Genomic DNA, 7,541 nt, shown 5'->3' on the forward strand with positions numbered 1-7,541 from the left:
AAATGGAGCAAAAGACTTATTGAGGCACTTATGGAGCGCCTGCTGTGTACCTAGCACTGCACTGGGACTCAAGATGGGGGATTAGAACAACGCCCTGAAGAGGTGTTGTGCTGGTGGGGGCAGTAGGACTCTGCACCCCGGGTGTTGGGCTAGGAGTGAGCACTCGGCCTCTGGGTTCAGGTGTTTTTCTTCCTGCAGTGACAGATAAGCCTGCGGGGGCAGACAGAGGTGCGTCCGGGAGGCTTTCTGTTGCAGCTGCCAGGACATGGGTGCTGGGTATCTGGGGGTTTGTAGTAAGAGGAACGAGCAGGTTTGCTGCTGCTGTGTGTCCCTAACTGATCGCCTGCACCTCTCTGGGCCTCCATCTACTTGGTGGGAGTAGAGGTGGGAGTTTGTTTTCTGAGTCTTTCCCAGCTTAGCCTTCTGTGACTTCAGGGATGAAACGAGCTGGGCTTCCCTCTGAGCGGTGTCAGGGAGTCCTCACTGCCCTCACCCCTGACCTGCCGCCTGCCTTCTCCACTGCCCTCTATCTTCCAGCTCCTGTCATGGGGAGGGAGCCTTTCCTTCCCCCACTGCAGGCTGACTGCGTGCGGTGACGCAGCACCCGAGGACTCTGGTGTGCAGCTTGTAAACGGGAATCTGGGTTTGCTAGAGACAGGGGGAAAGGTTCTTCCCACCACCCCCAGCTGCCTGCCTGCCTTTCTCCCTCTGTGGCTGCCACCAAGCCCTGGCACCTCCTCAGCTCTGCCAGATCCACTGAGGGAGTAGGAGGCTCAGGACTGGAGGCTCAGCTGAACAGGGCCCAAGTTGGAGTCTCAGCATGCCAAGGCCTTGATGTGTGACCCTGGCATGCTTGCCTGCCTTTTCTAACAGTGTGTACTGTGAGGGCTGGGCCGTGAGATTCTGGGGCTGACCAGGCAGCTTTGCAGTGACAGCTCTGGTGGGGGGGGGTCACCTGCAATTGGAGAGGAGCTCCTGGCTGGACTTAGCCTGCTGCTGGGGGCACAGGGCCGTGGTCCAGAGACTGCTGGGTTGGAGATAGAGTCAGGGCCCTCTGCCGCCTGTGTTTTCCATGGGCACACCCTGCAGCTGAGGGAGCAAGGTGCTGTGGTCATCCGTTTTACATCTGGGGAAACTGAGGCAGCACAGCTGGTGGGTAGTAGAGCTAGGATTTGAACCCAGGTGTGTGTGATTCATGCACCCAGGTGAGAAGGTAGACCCCAGGCAAGAGGCCAGCTGGGCAACTGCGTACCTCCCTGTGTCCTCTCTGGGTCTCAGTTACCCCATCGGAGCAGCAAGAGTCAGGAGGTGATGTTGGGGTTGCCTTGCCCTTCTCTGAGCCCCACCTGGTACTGCTGGAATTTTCTGAGCTTCCCCACCTGACCTACAGCTCCTATCCTCAAAGTGAGTGTGGCGGCAGATGAAGGGGTGTCGGCATCTGACACTTCCTCAGGGACCTGCCACCTCAGGGTGTGAGAGATTCCCGGAGGACTGGGAGTGCACAAGGCCTTCCAGGGACAGCGTGCTGGGAGCAGAAGCGCGTGCAGAGGCAGGTGGCTCTGGGCGGCCTGGGGGTGTCGACTAGACCTGGGGCCAGGCCCACCTCTGCCCATCTATGCATCCAACCCTCATAGATCTGGTTCACAGGGGACTCTGGGAGAGTGCAGGCGGGGACAGGGAGGGAGGGCTGGCCTCGGGGTCCTTCCCACTCCCTATGTGTGTGCGTGTGTGTGTGTGTGTGTGTGTGTAGTGTGGTGTGTGTGTGTGGAGGGAGTGTGAAGGGTGTGTGTGTGCATGCTGTTTGTGTGTGTATGTGTAGTGTGTGTGTGGTGTGTGTGTGGTATGTGTATGTGTGTGTGGTATGTATGTGTGGTGTGTGTATGGTGTGTGGTGTGTATGGGGTGTGTGTGTGTATGCTGTGTGTCGTGTGTAGGATATGTGGTGTGTATGGTGTGTGGTATGTGTGATGTGTATGTGTTGTGTGTGAGGTATCTATTTGTGGTGTGTGTGTGTGGAGTGTATGGTGTTTGTAGTGTGTGTGTGTCGTGTATATGTGGTGTGTGTGTGCTGCATGGTGTGTGCTGTGTGTGTAGTGTGTATGTGGTGTGTAGAGGTGTATGGTATGTATGTATGATGTGTGTGTTTATGTGGCATGTGTGTTGTGCATGATGTGTGTATGGTTGTGTGTGGTGTGTGTGTTTGTGTGGTGTGTGTGTTGTGCATGATGTATGTATGGTGTGTGTGTGGTGTGTGTGATGTGTGTGGGACTATGGTATGTATGGTGTGTGTGTGGTGTGTGGTATGTGCGTGTGAGGCATGTATGGTGTGTATGTGGTGTGTGGTGTGGGTGTGGATGTATGATATGTATGTATGGTGTGTGTGGTGTGTGTGGTGTGTGTGTGGTATGTATGTGTGGTGTCTATGTGACGTGTATGGTGTGTGTGTGGTATGTGGTATGTATGTAGGGTGTGTGATGTGTGTGTGTTGTGTTTGGTGTGTGTGTGCTGTGTATGGTGTGTGTTTGGTATCTGTTGTGTGTGTGGTGTGTGTGTAGTATGTATGCTGTGTGTGTGGTGTGTGTGTGGTATGAGTTTGGTATCTATTGTGTGTGTGGTATGTATGCTGTTTGGTATGTGCATGTGGTGTGTATGGTGTGTGTGGTATCTGTATCTGTGTGGTGTGTATGTGATCTGTGTGGTGTATGTGGCGTATGTGATATGTGGTGTGTGTGGTATCTGTATGGTGTGTGTGGTATGCATGTGTGGTGTGTGTGGTGTGTGTGGGGTGTGTGTGTGATGTGTGTGGTGTGTGTGAGGGGTATCTTTGTGACATCTGTTTTGTGTGTATGTGATCTGTGTGGTGTATGTGGTGTGTGTGTGGTATCTGTATGATGTGTGTGGTATGCATGTATGGTGTGTGTGGTGTGTGTGTGGGGTGTGTGCATGATGTGTGTGGTGTGTGTGAGGGGTATCTTTGTGGCATCTGTGTGGTGTGTGGTGTGTGTGGCATCTGTGTGGTGTGTGGTGTGTGTGTGGTATGTATGGTGTGTGTGTGGTATCTGTGTGGCATGTGGCATGTGTGTGGTGTGTGTGGTACGTATTGTGTATGGTGTGTGTGATGTGTATGTGTGTTTGGTGGTTCTGTGTGTGGTGTGTATGTGGTATCTGTGTGGCATGTGTGGTGTGTGTGTGGCATCTGTGTGGTTTGTGGTGTGCGTGTGGCATGTGTATGGTGCGTATGTGGTGTGTGTATGTTGTGTGTTTGGTGGTTGTGTGTGGTGTGTGTGGTGTGTTTGTGTTATGATGTGTGTGAGGTATCTGTGTGGCGTGTGTGGTGTGTGTGTGATATCAGTGTGGCATGTGTGGTGTGTGTGGCATCTGTGTGGTGTGGGGTATGTATGGTGTGTGTGGTGTGTGTGGTATTTGTGTGGCATGTGTGGCATGTGTGGCGTGTGTGTGGTGTGTGTGGTGTGTATGAAGTGTGATGTGTATGGTGTGTTATGTATGGTGTGTGTGGTGTGGGTATGTGGTGTGTGATGTGTGTGGTGTGTATGTGGTGTGTGTGTTTGGTGGTTGTGCTGTGTGCTGTGTGTTATGTGTTTGTGTTTTATGTGTGGTGTGTGTGTGCGCTGTGTGTGTGTTATGTATGGTGTGTGTGGTATGTGTGCTTGTGTTATGTATGGTGTGGTGTGTGTGTAGTGTGTGTGTGATGTGTGGTGTAGGGGGTGGGTGTGTGGTATGATGTGTATGGAGTGGGTGTGTGGTATGATGTGTGTGTGGGGTGGGTGTGTGGTGTGATGTGTGTGTGGTGTGGATGTGTAGTGTGTGGTGTATGTTATGTATGGTGTGTGGTGTGTGTGCTATGATGTGTGTGATGTGGGTATGTGGTGTGTGTGGTGTGTGATGTGTGGTGTGTGATGTGTGGTGTGATGTGTATGTGGTGTGTGTGTGCTGTGTGTGATGTGTGTTTGTGGTGTGTTATCTATGGTGTGTGGTGTGTGTGTTATGTATGGTGTGTGTGGTGCGTGTGTGGTGTGTGAGATGTGTGTGTGGTGTGTTGTGTGTGTGGTGTGTGTGATGTGTGGTGTGTGGTGTGATGTGTGTGTGGTGTGTGTGTTATGTATGGTGTGTGTGATGTGTGGTGTGTGATGTGTGGTATGTGATGTGGTGTGTGTGATGTGTGGTGTGTGGTGTCTGTGATGTGTGTGTGGTGTCTGTGATGTGGTGTGTGTGTGTGCTGTGTGGTGTGTGTTTGTGTGCGTTGTGTTACATCACCTCCCAGATGAATATAAACTCACATGAGTGACAGGCACTGTGACCCAGGAGAGCTAAGAGGAGACCGTAGCTGTCTTGGTGTCCAGGAGCTGAGACCTGAGAGTGAGGAGGGGTGTGGTGCGGTGCGGGGACAGCATGGACAGCCATGGGTCACAAACCTGGAGAGAGCGGCCAGGAGCTTGGGATGAGGAACAGTCAAGGCTGGCTGCGTGGGCTTCATGGACCACGTGGACTGGTGACAGGAGGAAACTGAGGCTTGGAGCCATGAAGCAACCTGCCTAGGCAGGACTGGAAACTTGGTGGCCATGGTTGGGTCCCTGGGGTTGCTGGATGGTCTGCCCTGGCTGCAGCTAGCAAAGCCAGTGGCCGTCACTGAGTCCAACTCAGGACATTTGAGCAACATTCCTGAGGCCCTGCAGCAAGTAAGAGTGGGGCTGGGCCTCCCCTTCCCAGCCTCTCAGCCTCCTCTTGTGTGGGTGCATCCCACTGAAAGAAACTAGGCAGCCACAGAAGGTTCCAGAGCAGGGCAGATCTACAATGCTCTCCTGGCCGACCACTCCCCAGGCCTTCCCGGCACTGGCATGGGGTGTTGGCTGCCTGCCCACTGCTGAGGCCAAGGCCAGAGCTGACTGACCTCTGCCATCTCAGTCTGTGGCCTCACTCTGCTGACACTGGCCGGGCAGAGACAAAGGCAGTGGGCAGCCTGGGAGGGGGTGGTGTGGCCCACCAGCCCTGTGGCTTTCAGGAACCATTTGCAAGACTGGGTTTGATAATGACAAGGCTGGTCCTGGAGGCCAGCGGGAAGGCAGCCTCTCATCCTGAGCCCTTGAGATGCGTCTGGGGGATCAATCACAAAGCGGAAGTTGGGCTCCTTCCCCACTGACCTCCCCTTCTCAAGCATCTTTTGGCAACAGCCTTCATGGCCTCTGGCCAAGATGACCATCCCCGCCTCCTACCTGATTTCCTGCTGGTGCGTCCTCCACGCAGGTTAAGTAACCACATCCAGCTGCTCATGGCCCAGAGCCCTGAATGAGGCCATTGCTGCCCCTGTCACCTGCCTCTGTGCACCTCCACAGCCCCCTCCTGCTTTGCCCCCATCACACCCCACCCGCAGCTCACCTGAATGACTGGGCATGCCCAGAACCTTCCATGTCCTCTGGCTTTCCTGCCTTTGCGTTTATTGTTCCCTTTCCCTGGAAATCCTTCCACACAGTCTTTGCTTGGTAACTCTGATTTGTTACTTATGGCTCAGCTCAGACCTCCCCTTTCCAGGAACCCTGCCTTTCCCAACCACATGGGTCACCCTACCCCCACAGCGGACTAGACTGTAAGGGTCTCCCACTGGGCAGAGGCTGGGGCCTGGCACACAGCAGGGGCACAGCTTGTGAGTGTTACCTGAGCATTGTTGAGCCTGGTAGTCCAGGAAGGGCCTGAGTACAGGTGGGGGTGGAAAGGCAGCCCAGCTCACCAGCCCGTCCTCTTCAGCAGTGCTCCCAAGCACCCCCTCACAGAGAAGCTGGGTCACCCGGAGGTGCCTTGGGCAGCAGCCCAGGCCAGCCCGTCCCATTGCAGCCTGTCACTCCTCTCCTCCCCAGCCTCTTCTCTGGGGGCCACCTCCTCACCTGGATCTGGCACTAAGGGGGTAACTGAGGCTGGGCAAACAGGGAGCTGGTTGACCGGCTGCCTGTTTGGCTTGCACACCTACCGGGGCTGGCTTTTCAAACTGGGAGAAGCTCAGCTGTTTGAAAATCTTTCTCCGGGATAGGAATAAATTTCTTGTTCTTTAAGCCTCTGAAATTTTAGAGTCTATTTATTACTGTAGCCTAGTCTACACTAATATGAATATCTGTTATGTGCCAGAGACTATTCTAGGCACTAGGGATAATAATGTTAACCTCCAAGGAAGCTACTATGAAAATTTTCTTCCTTTCTCTCCTTCCTTCCTTCCCTCCTTCCTTCCTTCCTCTCCTTTTTTCTTTTTCTTTCTTTCTTTCTTTCTTTCTTTCTTTTCTTTCCTTCCTTCCTTCCCTCTCTCTTTCTCTCTTTCTTTCCTTCTCTCTCTTTCTTTCATTCATTCTTTCTTTCCTCTCGTCTCTTTCTTTCTCTCTCCTTCCTTCTTTCTTTTCTTTTCTTCTTTCTTTTCTCCTTTCTTTTCTTTTCTTTTCCTTCTCTTTCCTTTTTTCTTTTTTTGTCAGAGCTCTGTTGCCCAGGCCGGAGTACCGTGACATGATCATAGCTCACTGCAGCCTTGAACTCCTGGGATCGAACAATCTTCCTGCCTCAGCCTCTGGAGTAGCCAGGATTACAGTTGCATGTCACCATGCCCAGCTAATTAAAAAAAAAAATTTTAGAGATGGGGTCTTGCTATGTTGCCCAGGCTGGTCTTGAACTCTTGGCCTCAAGCAATCCTTCTCTCCAGCCTCCCCAGTTGCTGGTATTGTGGGCGTGAGCCACCGAGCCCGGCAGTCTTGTGAGAATTTTCTGAAAACTGACAGGTGAGCATCTCTAGCTGGGTGCTGCACATAGCTGAGTCAGATCCATTCTTGAGTCCAACACAGTCATAAAGAGCAGCCACACAGGGCTGGCTGAGGTTGGCAGGGATGGTCTTCTGGACAGATCAGGGCCACTAAAGAAAAGAGCCCTGGGTGTGCCCAGCCTGGGAGCATGGCCCAGCACAGCCTCTGAAGCCAGCCCTGGTTCTCTCCAGCCTCTATTCTACCCTGAATCAAGGCTCATCTTCTATACTCGCTACCTATTACTGTGGAACAAATTACCCCAACATTTAGCAGCTTAAAGCAGTAATAAATGTGTCCTCACACACACACACACACACACACACACACACACACACACACACACACACACACAGTCTACTCCAGGAGTGACTTTGAGGGCATCCAGTTTACCCTCATGATGATCAGGTTAGGCAGAGTGATAAGGGCTGTTTCTGGGTAGGTCCTGGGTCACAGCCTGACACCAGCTGTCTCTCCAACATGCCCTGGGGCTCTAAGCAGAAGGGGCCACTGTCCTCACAGGAGCGGAGGCAAGGCATAGAGAGGAAGAGTGACACTCCTGAGGTCACCCATCCGGCAGCTGGTGGACCCAGGATTGTCTCCCTGTCTCCCAGGCTGAAATGCAGTGGTGCAGTCATGGCTCACTGCAGCCTCCCACTCCTGGGCACAAGTGATCCTCCCCACTCAGCCTCCCAAGTAGCTGGGACTACAGGGGTGCACCACTGGACCTGGCTAATTTTTAAAATTTTTTGTA

Source organism: Gorilla gorilla, chromosome 21 (genome assembly GCF_029281585.2).
Source record: "Gorilla gorilla gorilla isolate KB3781 chromosome 21, NHGRI_mGorGor1-v2.1_pri, whole genome shotgun sequence".
NCBI classification, from domain to species: Eukaryota; Metazoa; Chordata; class Mammalia; order Primates; family Hominidae; genus Gorilla; species Gorilla gorilla.